Consider the following 18,236-nt stretch of genomic DNA (forward strand, 5'->3'; position numbering starts at 1 on the left):
ATAACAAAACAACAACTCTGCATGTTTCCTTTGTAATCAAAGATTTTTATATGACTGCAGTATTTATTTTTAAAAATTTTTTTTACATTTATTTATTTTTGAGAGATAGAGAGAGACACCATAAGCAGGGGAGGGGCAGAGAGAGGGAGACACAGAATCCGAAGCAGGCTCCAGGCTCCGAGCTGTCAGCACAGAGCCCGATGCGGGGCTGGAACCCACGAACCGTGAGATCATGACCTGAGCCGAAGTCGGACGCTTAACCGACTGAGCCACCCAGGTGCCCCTATGACTGCAGTATTTAAAACTGAACCCCACATTTTGTTTTACTAATAAATTTGAACTGTTATGGATTATCGCTCAAGAAATGGAATGATCGAATTATCCCTTTTTTTAAAGTTTTTATTCAAATTCCAATTAGTTAAAATTTGTTTTTTTTTTCAAGAATTGACTCAAATGATGAACTATAAATACTCAGTAACATGAACATGCATATCCATATAGTAAAAACAGAATTAATTTGAAATACCTATAAATTTTCAACATAGAATATAAACATTGGATTCAAAATTTAGTGGGTTTTTTTGTGAGACTTTAACATCAAGATAAATATCCAATTATTATTATTCCATGTATAAGAGATATGTGAAATTGTTATTAAAAATCTTTTCTGTAATCCCTCTCTCTCTCTCTCTCTCTCTCTCTGGTTGCATATAGCAAGCAACAAGGAAATATTTGGCCCCAAAATAAATTTAAAAATGCCATAATCTTATTACTTTAAAATGTCTGCTATTTGTGATCAGACATGCTTTGATAATTTGTGAATGTATAATGGGGTAATATGCAAAACCAATTTTAGGGTTTCCTAAAAGGGCCTCCTATATCCTCAATTAGCAAACTTTGTTTCTTTTACTTCTTTAAAATCATTTTTAAAAATGAGTTATTTCATAAAAAAGGGGCGATTTTAGGATATCAACTGTAAAATATGTTTGTTCTGGAGCTCAAGATAATTCCTGGAAGAAAGGATACATATTCTAGCATTAAAACGTATGGTAATAGGGGCACCTGGGTGGCTCAGTAAGTTAAGTGTCTGACTTCAGCTCATGTCAGGTCTCCCCTTCTTGAGTTCACCCTACTCTGCTGTCAGTGCAGAGTCTGCTTCTGATCCTCTGTCCCCACACCTGCCTTGTGCCACCCCACTCTTTTGCTTTCAACAGTAAATAGACATTTAAAAAAATGGTAATCTACTACTTCTCTATCTGGGCCAAATATTTTGTTGTTATATATTTTCTGATCATTGTTCCATATACTTGAGTAATTTTTTCTTTTTTTCAACTTTTTTTTAATTTTTTTATTTTTTTATTTTTGGGACAGAGAGAGACAGAGCATGAACGGGGGAGGGGCAGAGAGAGAGGGAGACACAGCATCGGAAACAGGCTCCAGGCTCCGAGCCATCAGCCCAGAGCCTGACGCGGGGCTCGAACTCACGGACCGCGAGATTGTGACCTGGCTGAAGTCGGACGCTTAACCGACTGCGCCACCCAGGCGCCCCGAGTAATTTTTTCTTCCCATTTCTGCGTAATTCAACAAGTTTCTCTCTTGTTTGGTTTCAAGTGTAAAGTCTTCAATTTAACTTTCAATGGTTTCTCAAATATAAATATTTCTCTTGTTTTTGAAGGAAAACATGTTTATTGTTTTCAGGGTTTTTTTGGCAATTCTTTTTTTAATGTATTTTTATTTATTTATTTTTAATTTACATTCAAGTTAGTTAATATACAGGGTAAACTTGGGTTCAGTCTTGGGTTCAGGAGTATAACACAGTGATTCATCTCTTACATATGAAACATAGTGCTCATCCTAGAGAGTGTCCTCCCTAATGCCTGTCACCCATTTAACCCATCCCACCACCCACATCATTCCAGGTACCTTCAGTTGTTCTCTGTATGTAAAGTCTCCTATGGTTTGCCCCTTCTCTGTTTTTATTTTTCCTTCCCTTTCCTTAAGTTCATCTGTTGAGATTCTCAAATTCCATATGAATGAAATCATATGATATTTTCTTTTTCTGACTGATTTCACTTAGCATAATACCCTCTAATTCTTCCATGTTGTTGTAAATGGTAATATTTCATTCTTTTGATTGCTAGGCAGTATTCCATTGTATATATATCTTCTTTATCCATCCACCAGGCAGTGGACATTTGGGCTCTGTCCTTAATTTGGCTATTGTTGATAACACTGCTACAACCTTTGGGGTGCATGTGCCCATTCAAATCAGCATTTTTGTATCCTCTGGATAAATACCTAGTAGCTCAATTGCTCAGTCATAGGGTAGTCTACTTTTAATTTTTTGAGGGACCTCTATACTGTTTTCCAGAGTGGCTGTACCAGTAGCATTCCCAAGAACAGTGCAAATGGGTTCTCCTTTCTCTGCATCCTTGACAACATCTGTTGTTTCCTGAGTTGTTAATTTTAGGCATTCTAACAGGTAGGTGTAAGAACATATCTCATTGTGGTTTTGACTTGTATTTCCCTGATAATGAGTGATGTTGAGCAGCTTTTCATGTATCTGTTAGCCATTTGGATGTTTTCTTTGGAAAGGTGTCTATTCATGTCTTCTGCCCATTTCTTCACTGGATTATTTGGTTTTTGGCTGTTGAGTTTGGCTAAGTTCTTTATAGATTTTGGATACTAATCCTTTATCTGATATGTCATTTGCAAATATCTTCTCCCATTCTATTGGCTGCCTTTTAGTTTTGTTGATTGTTTCCTTTGCTGTGCAGAAGCTTTTTACCTTGATGAGGTCCCAATAGTTCACTTTTGCTTTATTTCCTTTGCTTCCAGAGACATGTTGAGTATGAAGTTGCTGCGACCTAGGTCAAAAAGTTTCTGCCTGTTTTCTCCTGTAGCATTGTGATTCTCCTGTAGCATTGTGATACTTTCCTGTCTCACATTTAAGCCTTTCATCCATTTTGAATTTATTTTTGTGTATTGTTTAAGAGAGTTTTCCAGGTTCATTCTTCTGCATATTGCTGTCCAGTTTTCCCAGCACCATTTGCTGAAGAGATTGTCTTTTTTCCATTGGATACTCTTTCCTGCTTTGTCAAAGATTAGTTGGCCATATATTTGTGGGTCCATTTCTGGGTACTCTATTCTATTCCATTGACCTATTCTGTTTTTGCGCCCGTACCATACTGTCTTGATGATTACAGCTTGAACCCCAGAATTGTGATGCCTCCAGTTTTGATTTTCTTCATTACTTTGGTTATTCAGGGCCTCTTGTGTTTCCATACAAATTTTATGATGCTTGTTCTGACTCTGTGAAGAATGTTGGTGTTATTTTGATAGGGATTGCATTGAATGTGTAGATTGCTTTGGATAGTATCAATATTTTAACAATATTTGTTCTTCTGATCCGTGAGCATGGAATGTTTTTCCATTTCTTTGTGCCTTCTTCAATTTCTTTCATAAGCTTTGTATAGTTTTCAGCATACAGACCTTTTACCTCTTTGGTTAGCTTTATTCCTAGGTATCTTATGGGTTTTGGTGCAATTGTAAATGGGATCAGTTCTTTGATTTCTTTTTCCTCTGCTTCCTTATTGGTGTTTAGGAATGCAACAGATTTTTATACACTGAATTTATATCCTGTGACTTTCCTAAATTCATGTACTAGTTCTAGCAGCTATTTGGTGAAGTCTTTCAGGTTTTCTATATAGAGCATCAAGTTGTCTGCAAATAGTGAAAGTTTGGCTTCTTCCTTGCCAATATGGGTGCCTTTTATTTCATTTTGTTGTCTGAATGCTGAGGTGAGGAGTTCCAGTACTATGTTAATAGTGAGAGCAGACATCCCTATATTGTTCCTGACCTCAGAAGAAATATATATATACATATGATGTTAAAGTATGTTCCTTCTATCCCTACACTCTTGTGGTATTTTATCAAGAAAGGATGCTACTCCCTCTCTCTCTCTGTTCCTCCCCCACTCTCTCTTTCTCTCAAAAATAAATAAACATTAAAAAAATTAAAGGGGCTCCTGGGTGGCCCAGTCAGTTAAGTGTCTGACTTTGATTTCAGCTCAGGTCATGATCTCATTGTTTGTGAGTTCAAGCCCCACATCAGGCTCTCTGCTGTCGGTGCAGAGCCCACTTTGGATCCTCTGTCCCCCTCTCTCTGTGCCCCTCCCCCCTTCCTCTCAAAAATAAATAAACATTAAAAATTTTTTTAAATGCTGTATTTTGTCAAATGCTTAAATATTTCTCTTTTCTCTGAAATTCCACAGTATTTCATCTGTCAGTGTGCTTCCTTTAAGACATTTTTTGCCCTTTGTATGACATTTTTTTTAGGTTTGTACCCTCCCTTACTTACTATAATCTCTATTAAAGATGTTTATGGTTGATTGAGATTTTATCTTAATAGTGACCAAATGAATATTTCCTATGTAACAAGCACCCAAAATATGTGTTGGTAAATAAATAAATGAGTCACTGGATGTTTTATGTTCATTACTACCTCAAGGCACAGACATAGAATAAGGCAAGTTTTTCACAATCTTTCCAAAACTTTTATTAGAAATAATTTTGGGACACAAACTAATTAAAACCTTTCAAGATTAAAGAGTCAAAGTTCACTTATGCCTCAATTTCCTGGTAATTTCAAATTGATTTTGTTTGAGTTTCAATGTTACAGAAAATTACTTTCCATCTTGTCTTTTGTAACAGTAGAGCCAGTTTTAGTGATATATATATATATATCATATATATGTATGTATCATATATATGTATGTATCATATATACATATCATATATACATATCATATATGTATATGTATATATATATAACCACTTTAAAGAAATAAGTGACATATCATCTGCTTACCAGTACTTGCAACTAGTTTTTAAAATTTTCTTTCCATATTTGAAGTGGTAGCCTTATGAAGTATATATTTTCCTCAGAATAGAAGTTTTCAACATTGAAATTGTACATGTGATTCTAGAACAGATTGTTTCTTGAATATGCTCAATTGCAGTTTAAATCAAATGTACACTGTTGGGTGTATGATATTACTACACCTGAAAGTAGGATATGAAATATTTGAATCATTATGTGGTTCACACAGTGTGAAATGCAAACAGTACCATGAAAATTTGTCGATAAAATAAACATGAATTCCACTCAAGTTCTCAATTTAAAACTTCATTCTGATATGAAAATGTTTGGAAAATAAAATAAAATATTTGGAAAAAATATTATATTTATAAATTAACTTGCAACTATAGCGATGTCAAGGTGTTAACCTTAAACCAAGAGCAATGCATTTTGAAATTTGAAATACTCATTAATAGAAAGTGGCATTTCCACATCTCTTCAACCAATAACTCTGTGGAGTTATTATAAATGTACTGGTGGTACTTTTTAGCAAATAAGTCTAAGTGCCAATTAATCTGAATATTTGATCTGGGATTTCACTGCCTAAGGTGTGAACCTAAGATGAAACTCACCTTTCTTTTCTTTATTGTTTTATGGATCTGGTTTTAAAAATACAGGCCAGAGAAGAAATAGCATTATAAACAATAATATATAAGCATTATAAGCAGCATCATAAACAATTATATATAATATAATCAAGAAAAGCTATAATTTGTGATCTTTGACCACTGTTCTACTCAACATTCTTATGCACTTTATTATGATGCTTAAAATATTGTTCAGTTAAAGTAAGCTTATTGGAATCTTGTTGGATGATTATATGTCAAATCTATCTAACTTTTGGTTGATAAAGTAGAACTTCTGAGTGCATTGATTTAAAAATGTTGCTATAGTCTGAATTTGTCCTTTCCCAAATTCATATGTTGAAATCTTAATGGTATTAGGAGGTGATTGCAATCACCTAATGGTGTTGGTATTTGTCAAAAGGGGGGACCTTTGAGAGATGTGTAGGTCAAGAGGGTGGAAGAGTGTTCTTACAAAAGAGACCACAGAGACTTCCCCAGTCCCTTCTACTAAGTAGACAAAGAGAAGTCTGCAAACCAAAACAGAGACCTTATCTGACCATTTTGACATGCTGATCTCAGACTTTGGCTTCAGAAATAAATTCCTGTAGTTAATAAGCTACCCAGTTTGTGGTATGTTGTTATAGCAGCCCTAATGGACAAAGAACTGTGAAATAGAAAAGAGAATGATGTAGTTCTTCCTATTTTAGTTCCAGTATAAAGAAGAAAATAAGATTAACAGCTACTATTCATATCACCATTCAATCTAATGAGCATATTTATAAAACACATATCACTATGTAAAGTAAAATAGCAATTGGTCATTTCTTATCATAATTATAGTTAAATAAAATATAACATGAAGTTTAGCTGCAGTCCTGCTTATTTGGTTAAAAACCAACTAATCTAGAGTGAGAGACAGAAAGACTTCTCCAAAATTGTCAAATTAACTTGAATATATTAAAATACATCTTATTTCACCTAATAGAAAATACACCTTATCTCTAAAAGTTACTTCCTATCAATTATTTTTATTTATGGTATAATCTGTCATGTAATTAGTAAGGCTTTGGATTTTCCCCCCAAGATTTTATTTAAATTCAAGTTAATTAACATATAATAGTGTATTGGTTTCAGGAGTAGAATTCAGTGATTCAACACTTCCATACAATATCCTGTGTTCATCACAGCAAGTGCATTTCTTAATCCCCATTACCTATTTTACCCATCCCCCTACCTACCTCCCCTCTGGTAACCATCAGTTTGTTCTCTATAGTTAAGAGTCTGTTTCTTGGTTTGCCTCCCTCTCTCTCTTTTTTCCCCTTTGCTTATTTGTTTTGTTTCTTAAATTCCACATATGAGTGAAATCAAAGGGTATTTGTCCTCAGACTGACTTATTTTGCTTAGCATAATACTGTCTAGCTTCGTCTACATGCCTGCAAATGGCAAGGTTTCAGTCTTTTTGAAACCTGAGTAATGTTTATATATATATATATATATATATATATATATATATATATATATATGTATACACACACACACACACACACACACAACCTCTTCTTTATCCATTCAGTATATGGAAATTTGGGCTGTTTCTATAATTTGACTCTTGTAGATTATATTGCTATAAACAAACATCAGGGTGCATGTATCCCTTTGAATTAGTAAGTTTGTATTCTTTGAGTAAATACCAAGTATAGAACTCACTGGACTGTAGGGTATTCTATTTCTAATTTTTTGAACCTCCATACTGTTTTATAGAGTGACTTCAACAGTTTACATTACCACCAACAGTGCAAGAGGATTCCCTTCTGCACCTCCTCACCATCACCTGCTGTTTCTTTTGCTATCGATTTTAGCCATTCTGACAGGTTTGAGGTGATATATCATTGTAGTTTTGATTTTTATTTTCCTGATGATCAGTGATGTTGGCCATCTTTTCATGTGTCTTTTGGCCATCTGTATGTCACTTCTTTGGGTAAATGTCTATTCATGTCTTCTGCCCATTTTTAACTGGATTATTCATTTTTTGGGTGTTGAGTTTTACACATTTTCTTAAAATTTTTAAAGTTTATTTTATTTTAAGAGAGACAGAGAGACTGTGAGTGGGGAGGTGCAGAGAGAGAGGGAGACAGAGAATCCAAAGCAGGCTCTGTACTATCAGCTTGAAGCCAGATGTGGGGCTTGAACTCACAAAAATGTGAGATCATGACCTGAGCCGAAATCAAGAGTCAGACACAACCAACTGAGCTACTCAGGTGCCCCGAGTTTTATACATTTTTAATGAATTTTGTATACTAACCGTTTATCAGATGTATCATTTGCAAATATCTTCTCCCATTCCATAGATTTTCATTTAGTTTCGTGATTATTTCCTTTGTTGTACAGAAGCTTTTTATCTTTTTTTTTTAATTTTTTTTCAACGTTTTTTATTTATTTTTGGGACAGAGAGAGAGAGAGAGCATGAACGGGGGAGGCTCACAGAGAGAGGGAGACACAGAATCGGAAACAGGCTCCAGGGTCCGAGCCATCAGCCCAGAGCCTGACGCGGGGCTCAAACTCACGGACCTCGAGATCGTGACCTGGCTGATGTTGGACGCTTAACCGACTGCGCCACCCAGGCGCCCGGAAGCTTTTTATCTTGATGAAGTCCCAATAGTTCATTTTTACCTTTTTTTCCTTGCCTCTGGAGACATATCTAGAAAGAAGTTGCTATGGCTGCTGTCAAAGAGATTATTGCCAGTGTTCTCCTCTAGGATTTTTATGGTTTCAAGTCTCATATTTAGTCTATTTGAGTCTATTTTTGTATATGGTGTTAGAAAACCACTTTGACTCACTTTGAGTCTATTTTTGTATATGGTGTTAGAAAATGGTTCAGTTTCATTCCTTTGCATGTTGTTGTTCAGTTTTCTCAAGACCAGTTGTTGAAGAGACTGTCTTTTTTCCATTGGATACTCTTTCCTGCCTAAAATTATGTCAAAGATTATAATTGACCATATAGTTGTGGATTCATTTCTGAGCTTTCTATTCTGTTCCACTGATCTATGCATCTATTTTTTATGCCAGTACCATATTGTTTTGATCACATAACATCATTGATATACTGAAACTCATGCTCAATGCTGATGGTAATTACTAAGGTATTTGAGGCACTTTTTTTTTATATTTAAAAAAGTCATTTGAACATATGGGGCATATTTTTTTACAACAATGTGAATAACTTGTGCAAAATATTATTTTAAAAATACCCCTTGCAAAACTGATGTTTTATTGTTTCTTTTTTCCTCTCTAGATTATTAATATCATTTAAAACATTTTAAGAAATGATTTCCTATGGTTCATTCTGTTGGAAGTGTTTAAATAAATCTATTAACAAGGATATTTTATTTTCTCTTTTACTGGTTTACCTACATAACTTTCTGGGCAGCTTGATATTTATGTTAGATCCCCACATATCAAAACTCCAAGTAATATAATCATTCTGTTGTTGTTTTTAAAACATTTAATATGTTAAGTGTACAGGGAAGCCTGGGTGGCTCGGTCGGTTGAGTGTCCAATTCTTGATTTTGGCTCAGGACATGATCCCAGGGTCATGGAATCAAGCCCCACATCAGACTCCACACTGGGCATGAAGCTAGCTTAAGATTTTCTCTCTCTCCCTCTCTCTCCCTCTGCCCCTCTCTCTGACTCCCTCTCTAAAATGAAAAAATAAAATAAAATCAAAAGGGCCATTAAAAACTATGTTAAGTATACATATACCTTCTTTTACTATACATAATTAGACACATATTGTTTATTTACTATAGACAAATTTTAATTTTGATAGCTAAGAATTAGCTTAGTTTATTATATGTTTGTGAAATGCTTATTCCATTTTCTAATATCAAAAATAAACATGGGTGGTTGATGAGATGAAATATAGAGATCAAAAAGTGATGGTACATTGCAGGCAAAAAAAATTAATCTTCACAGTTTTAAGTAAATTTTTTCCAATGTGATTATCTTTATACATTACATATTTTTAATAAACGGTCTTCCTAGAAATTAAGAGAAATGCAGGAGCACTTCTCATGGGGTGTCAATATTATAAAATCAGTCCCTCTTTTATTTACCACCCAAGTATTGGAAAAGGTTATTGTGTTTATCTGCATAAAATATGACTAGCAGTCAAGCATGTCAAAGATTCAATTTGGGTCTCGAAATTAAACATAGAGTAATTTACTACTAGGGTCATGTGGCCAAATTTCCTTTACCCATGTGGTTAAGGTATTTTGTTTAAGTTCACTCTCGCTGTATCTATTTACAAGTGCAATAAAAACCACATATAACAGTGATAATTAATGCTATTCTTATATCCATATATATAGTTAACGAACCTAAATCTTCATCTATAAACATTTATCAATAAGTATATTATTAATATAATAACCCCCTAAGGGCTAACTATAGGATGAACCATGGCTTAAAGAAGTTGAGATTCCATACATGTAATTCTTCAAATGTGAGAAAATGTCATACTTGTAAATTAAACTGCAAGGTATTAATAGCAAGCTAGGATTTTTAATAACTGATGCTTAATGAATGTTAATGAAGAGAATGGGCCTCTACTGCTAAAATAAAGCTCAGAGGTCTCATCTGAAGATAGATCAAAAGAAAGTTTTATTAAAAATATATGTAATTGCACCTTCTTTCTCAAATTATTGTAATCAAACCTGTTTTAATTAACTTACTTTTTCAGTAAAGTTTCTAGCTTGAGATCACAAATCTAATAAGATTTAAGTACCAGTTTTTCCTTAGGTTTATAACATAGATTTTATTTTCTCAAAAATTTAAAAACTTTTCTCAAATAAAATGTCCTTCAAAAGGGCAATATTCTATTTTATTGATTCTATTTTAGTTATTTTGAAGGAAACCACAAATACCTGTCATTTATATTGTTTTGATTATTCTAATTAATGTACTTGATTTCTATATCCACTATGTGTGTTTTGTGGATGTCACCTTGCATCTTTCATTCATTACCTATTAATAAAGAAGGTAATTTTTAGTGTATCTAAGCTTGACGGAAGGTCACTACAACAACAGGTGAACAATACTTAGAACTTCTGTTATTTCAGCTGAGTGATGTGTAAACAATACAAGAAAAGAAAAACCTGATTTAATGCAGGTGAAGTGAAATCTGAAGGAAAGACAGGGTTTCAGATGGAAGTTTGGCCTGATCCTTGGCACTCAGGAAGATTTCTTAATCTCTAAGAAGTTTGTTTTTTTTTTTAAACGTAGAGATTAGGATAGCCCAAATTCAGATAAATTGAGAAAAAAATAGTAATTCTGACAACTTTGGAAATTTACACATGATGGACGTAATATCGTAAATTAGATTTTTTAAAGGCAAGGAAATTGATAACTTGGGTCTAGAACTTTTGAACTCTGAAAGTAAATTGTATATTGGCTACCTGTGATTGCACATTGGTAAATTACAGATTCTTTCCATACCTTTCTTTTTAGGCCTAGTTTTTTAAATATATGACTTTAACAAAATAAATTTAAAATTTTTTAAATCAAAATAAACATACGAGTAATTTTTTCTGATTACAAATAATTATCTTCAAATTGCTTTTCACCAAGAAATTAATACTTAACACCTAGGATTTATTTATATTTTATTCCTAAACCAATCACTGGCAACCATCAGGTGTCCACAGTGATTCATTCACACCCATCATTTTACCATAGGGGCCTGGGGAGAGGCCTCTACTAAGCTCCTGTTTTCCTAGCTCATGTTAACAAAACCAGACCATCCATCATAAACAGACCTACATGCCTTGTCTACTAAAAGATAAAGATCTTACTTAACAAAGTTCTTAATTTTTATTTCCTGGGATAAATACTGTGATCTCTTTGTAGATCATCAATGTTTACTCCTTTGGATAAATGTAACTCCTAGATAATTCCTGGGTACTTTAGTGAGTTACTATGACTTTCAATTATATCTTAATTTGTATCCTTTTAAATAGCTGTTTTGAAGTTTGCTTATTTAAATCTTAAAGGTTTCCATACTTCTTTTGTGAATAAATGTTATGCATTTGGATGGAACACCTCTAAGAAGACTTACTAAAAATAATTATAGTGTAGGAATTCACTCCCAAAGTGAAATCTTCCATACAAAAAGATGCATATTTTACAGAGTTTGAATCATTCTTCCAATCTTCGATATTTCAATTCTAAGATGAAGCATTGGAATCTCATTACTAATTACTCAGACATGCATTTGAATATTTCAAAATGAGATTCAAATCTATGGAGGTTTTTGATCTCAAGTATATTTAATTCTAACCATTGGTTAATTCATTAGCTTATGTATTATCCTAGAAAAAAAATTCCTTCTTGTTTTCTGTTACATATTTCAATGTAAGTAATTTTTTATGGCCAAACTTTTATTTAAGTCAACTAATGGTTGCTGTATTAATTAATGTATTAAATTGGAATTTAAAAATTCACTGTCAATCTCCTATTACATATTCTAGTACAGGTGATTTTTAATGGCAAAAATTATCAATGTTGTAAGCAATCATAACAATATATGAAATCATAGCAAACTTTAAGTAACATGGGAAATGATATATGGCCCATGATTTTTCATAATGGAAAGGCTTCATGTCATAAAGTAGTAAAAGTGGCTTTTTAACTGTTATTTTCAAAATAATAGTTTATAAGATTTTAGTAAAAACTAAGCAGAGAACAGAGAACACATATTATTTGTTTAAGTGACACTAGGCCAGGGGTGCCTGAGTGGCTCAGTCTGTTAAGCAGCCAACTTCGACTCAGGTCATCATCTCATGGCTCATGAGTTCGAGCCCTGTGTCGGGCTCTGTGCTGACAGCTCAGAGCCTGGAGCCTGCTTCAGATTCTGTGTCTCCCTCTCTCTTTGTCCCTCCCCCACTCACACTCTGTCTCTCTCTCTCTCCTTCAAAACTAAATAAACATTAAAAAGAAATTAAATGACCCTAGGCCAGTAGGAAATTATTGTCAAGCCATTTAAGAGTATCCAAACAATAAAAAATAAGTTATTTTTTGACAGACACCCATACTTTCTGGGAGGAAATAGAGTGACAGAAAAAAAAACTGGTCTTTGATGCTTCTTCAGCAAATAATTTCATATTCTAAGAAGATATAAAGGAATGTCAGAGCAAAGTTGTTTGATAAATAGTAACTTTATTCAAAATTTATTTGTTATATTTAAAGTTTGTTCATTTATTTTATAAAAAGCACCCTTATTTTCTTTATCTTTATTTGACTTCATACTCAGCATGAAAAATCTGTTGTCCTACTTACCAAGCTACAGAAAGTCATCCATGATTTGTGGGTCAAAAAGGGGGAGGTTTATTATTATCTCTTGCTCAAGCACTTTCACCTCCCTTGGCACTTGATTCATTAGATACTTGTATGGCCTTGGAAATTACTTTCAAGCCTTTCAAAGTTAATTGAGCTCTGAACTAAGGTCCAAAGCATCTGTACTTTTCTCCTTTACTGAAATAAAATATAAATCAGTGAACCAAATAGTTTCCTATATTTCCAGTAAGCTTTTAAATTTGCTATAAAATTGTCACATTATATATTAAGATAAAATTATACTTCATGATTGAAAAATGTATTTTTCCTCAACCAGTGTGAGATGTTTTAAACTACTTTTCCTTTCCTCTATGCTATAGTACTTATTTTTGAATTTGGTTTCATATTCTAGTCAAACAAACAAATGAACAAAAACCCAACCACTAAATAAACTAAACATAAACACTAAAAAAAAAGGAATCTGAGAAGATTATGAAAAATGTATTGTTTTTCAATGTCTTCAAGTACATATTTGGAGAAATGGTTTTTCATCTTTGACCAACTCACTTTATTTTTTTCCCTGTGAAAATATAACATTCAGACTTCCTCTTTCAGTAAGGATGAAGGGACAGTAGATATATTTATATCAATAGTTTTTCAGACACTGGACATCAAGCAAGAATGAATAGTTATCCCTGAGAGAAGAGAAACAAATGAGGTAATCTTTACAATGGCCCCAGTTTATTGAATGAAGAGAGTTTCCAGCCTGCCATACAGGACAAGGATACTCAAACAGAAGCAAGCTGTAAACTTTCTGCATAGAAGGGAGAGTATTCAGAGTTCATGGAAGCCTAGTTTGACAACATTTCAAGGGAAAATTAGTGGAGAAAAGAGAATTGTCCACAAATAGAATGGGTTCTGGATCTAATAAGGATTCTTTTCTGATCTTCAGTTGAGTACAGGTCAGTGCATTCATGTAAGAAAACTTCCCAAAGTCATAGACCACAAGAAAGGATCTGGCATATAAATCATTAGGAAACACACTGACCTAAGATTATGATCTAAGATTCATGGTCCCACAAACTGGAATAGAAAGACTTAAAGAAATTCCATGAATTTTAAAATAAAATTTTAAAATAAAATTAAGTGGTTGTTAAGAACAACTCCATGCCAGTGTATTTGACAACTTCAATGAAAAGAGCACATTTCTTGGAAAGATACTGAAACTCCATTAAGAATAACAATAATAGCTTTATATCTATTAAAGACACTGAATTTTTTGTTTAAACACTTTCCCATAAAGAAAAATCCAGGCCCAGATGACTTTCCTGGTGAATTCTATTAAACATTTAAGAAGAATTTAGTGCCAATTTTAGAGGAAAATAAAAGCAGGGGATGAACTTCCCAATTCATACTATAAGCCCAGCATTAACAAGACATTATGGCTTGATATAGATATTACAAATACAAATGATGTTTATATAGCAGCATTATCAACAATAGTCAAATTATAGAAAGAACCCAAATGTCCACTGACAGATGAGTGGATAAAGAAGACGTCTGTATGTATACACATACACACAATGGAATATTGCTCAGTCATCAAAAAGCATGAAATCTTGCCATTTGCAGGAACATGGATGTAGCTAGAGTGTATTATGCTAAGCAAAGTTAAGTCGTTCAGAAAAAAACAAATGCCACATGATTTCACATATGTGTGGAATTTAAGAAACAAAATGGATGAATGGAGAGGAAGGGAAAAAACAGAGGGAAGCAAACCTTAAAAGACTGAACTATAGAGAACAAACAGGGTTGCTGAAGGGGAAGTGAGCAAGGATGGGCTAAATTGGTGACTGATATTAAGGAGGGTACTTGTGATGGGCACTGGGCGTTATATGTAAGTGATGAGTCACTAAATTCTACACCAGAAACCAATATTACACTATCTGTTAACTAAAATTTAAACAAAAACTCAAAAAAAAAAAAGAAACCCAACAATATTAAGCCAAACTTGTCTGCAACAGCTTATGTAAATTCAAACTTAAATTTTTAAAAGATTTGGGTGAGTATAATTTTTTCATATTGGAAATATTAGAAGCTTAGTATTTATTTTTTTATTTCGGGGGAGTTTTCAGTCTCTATAATTTATATAAGCATTTACTTATTTCTAGCTGCTTAGAATAGAGCTACCTTAGGAATTTTATAATTTTATTTTGGTAATATTTTGTTAATTTGGTAGTTGAGAATTAAGAAAACATAATATATATAACATAAATAGACACAAATAGAGACCTAGAGCTTTCATTCCAAAATTTTAGCCATGTCAAACATAAACACAGGAATTCAAGTGTCATTAGTTTATAACAAAGAGTTGACTCTTTGCCCCACCTTTATATTTTTATCATAATTGTGTTTTTGGCAGATGGAGCAAGTTGAGTTTATTTGTTTAACATCAGGGCTAAAGAGTACCCACCAATATTTGCGGAGGAGACTTTTAGCATTTTCTTTGCCCTAATGTGTGACTTTATGGAGAGTTTGGACTAAATTTTGGGCAAAGGATGAAAGAGACACCATGTGGCCATCTGGGTATCTCCAAAGTCACCTGCGTATACAAAATATACAGTTTATTTCTAGTTAGCTTTTTCAACATCAGGTGGTTACTTTTGGGGTCCCTGAGCCCCTCAAGTGTCACCAATAGGAGCAGGAGGCCTCAGATTCTCGTGATTATAAGGAGTTGAGGAGCTGGATGGAGAGTGGAAAAGTTTGGCAGGAGTAGAAAAAGTGGTGGAGGAACTAGGGACATTGAAAGGAAGACAGATCATAGGATTCAAGGGAGCTGAAAGGAAAGTCAAAGAGGTAAAAAGGAAGAAGAAGGAGCAGGTACTTGGGAGGAAGAGGTCTTACATGAGCCAGTTTAGGAAGATCTCAAATTTTCCAGAGATCATTAAAGTTCCAGATTATCCATTGTAAAATTTTGCCATTTTAAAAGTTATTGAACAGACTTAATGCTATAGTGGTAAATCATACAGTCAGTGAGGGAATTATTGAAACTGCCTTTGAATAGCAGTTTATAAAAGACTGAAGGAATAGCAGTTGGTTATTTAAAGTCCACAATTCCATCACACTCCCAATCCCTAATGTTGGCAGTTACTACTCTCAAGTGGAGTGCATTTTGTTTCTTGAGGCAGAGACAGAAAGAAAATTAGGAATAAAGAAGGAATTCTCTTAAGTCAGTTAAGTGAGGGTAATAATATTCAAGAACCTCCACATTTCATTACCTCAGTTTTAATACTGGAAACTAAAGCCATCTATTAAGCAATGGGTAATTACATTCAGCACTTCCAAGAGTTTGGTTGGTTACCTATATGATTTGATCTATATAGAGAGGATATAATTACAGGGTGAAAAATGAAAGATTGAGAGGAAGACATGGGGAAATAAAAGTGCATTTGGCATAAAAAGGAAGGAATGTTAGGAATCATGGAACTGGTTAATTCAAGAGTTTGGGACATAATTCTGGGTATTAGCAATGCTTACTATATATCTCTTTTGATACATGACTGAAATGTAGAATAAAATACATTGACTTAAAGCCATTATTGAACAGATCAAAAAATTATGAATTTACAAGATAAACAATGATAAAATCTGATGTTTCATTTCCCAAATATCATCAGATAATTTCATGAAATACCATTTATATATTTTTGTCTATGTATGAGTTTAACATTTGCACATTATTTCAAATAAAAGGAGGAAGAAAAAAAGGATAACTGTTAATTTTAGTGTGAGGGGGGCGAAAGTGGCCCTTGTTAATTCATTTCTGGTAGTATAGGCACAGCCTCAGCTTCACTCTGAAGGAATTCAATAACTTCCTCAGGGGTAAGTTATGGCTGACTGCCCCTGGCTCTTGATTGCCATGCTCTCAAGCACTTGATAGCAAGATCTTTTCTTTACAGATTCAGTCATGCCCATTATCTCCTTTTAGGAGATTCTCTCAAAAGACATGGCCATAACATTTTCAAACTCTCTAGGGTCATTAGCACACTATCTCTCTTTCACCTCTCTCTTATCATTTCCTAGGCTTCAGAAATTTCAATTCACTTTTCAGTAAGTTGTTAAAACTCTGAGGATGCAGTTCTCAGTACTTACGATGCTAGGAATGTTGATACAGCATGACAAAATCTATCCATTACTTTCTAAATTTCCTCACACAATGAAGGCGTTTAATAGAATATTTATGATTCAAACACGAGGAATAAAAGATTTATTATGTAACTCTTCTGAGGAGGCATTTAGACCATGACTAATCACAGCTGCATAGTTATTTTACCTATTAAAACTTAAAGGATTCTAGACATTGCACCTTTGTCTTTCATATAAATTCCAAGCTAATAATTTAGATTACTTTTCATATGGAATGTTTAGTTATCTAATTAATGGTATAATAATGATGGCTTGAACATGAATTTTTTTTTGGAAAGCATCTAAAAAAATAAGAAATTAGTTTGGCATGAATAGAAAATAAATTAAAAAAACAAAAAATATTGTTCCTCCTCTTATTGTCATGAGTGCTGTCTCCTTGTCCAACTATAGTTTTCATAAAGCAAAATTTGAAACAGAGACATTTCCATGGTAATCTTTAGCAGTTTCCTTTTTAATAGAAGTAAAGTGTTTGTTCAAAACTCATTCTAATGGAAAGAAAATCTAATCTATTAAAATATTGTAATTTCCCTATGGTCACTATCAGACATTAATACATTATTTATGTAAAACATACTCATTGCTGTACATATTAAAAAACAAAATTTTACATGATTAGAATTTTATAAGGTAAAGAGTCTATATAGTGCTCTGATCAATAGCTATTTAATGTACTGTATTCTCCATTTAAAAAAATAAGAAAGAAGTCAACAAAGTGAAATATAGCTATAATTATTCTGACTTCTTTATCCATTCATCAATCAATGGACACTTGGGCTACTTCCAAACTTTGGCATTCATTATAAATGATGCTGAAATAAACATAGGGGAGCATTTATCCCTTTGAATTAGTGTTTTTGTATTTTGGGGGGTAAATTCCCAGTAGTGCAATTACTGGATCATAAGGTAGTTCTATTTTTAATTTTTTGAGGAATCTCCATACTGTTTTCCACAGTGGTACACCAGTTTGTATTCCCATCGACACTACAAGAGTGTTTTTTTTTCTTTCTCCAAACCCTTGCCAACATTTGTTTCTTGTGTTTTTGATTTTAGCCATTCTGACAGATGTGAGTTGATATCTCATTGTAGTTTTGATTTCCATTCCATGATGAATGATGTTGAACGTCTTTTCATGTGTCTGTTAGCCATCTGGACGTTTTCTTTAGAGAAATGTCTGTTCATGTCTTCCACCCCTTTCTTAATCAGATTATTATTATT

This window comes from Prionailurus bengalensis, chromosome C2 (genome assembly GCF_016509475.1).
Source record: "Prionailurus bengalensis isolate Pbe53 chromosome C2, Fcat_Pben_1.1_paternal_pri, whole genome shotgun sequence".
NCBI lineage: Eukaryota > Metazoa > Chordata > Mammalia > Carnivora > Felidae > Prionailurus > Prionailurus bengalensis.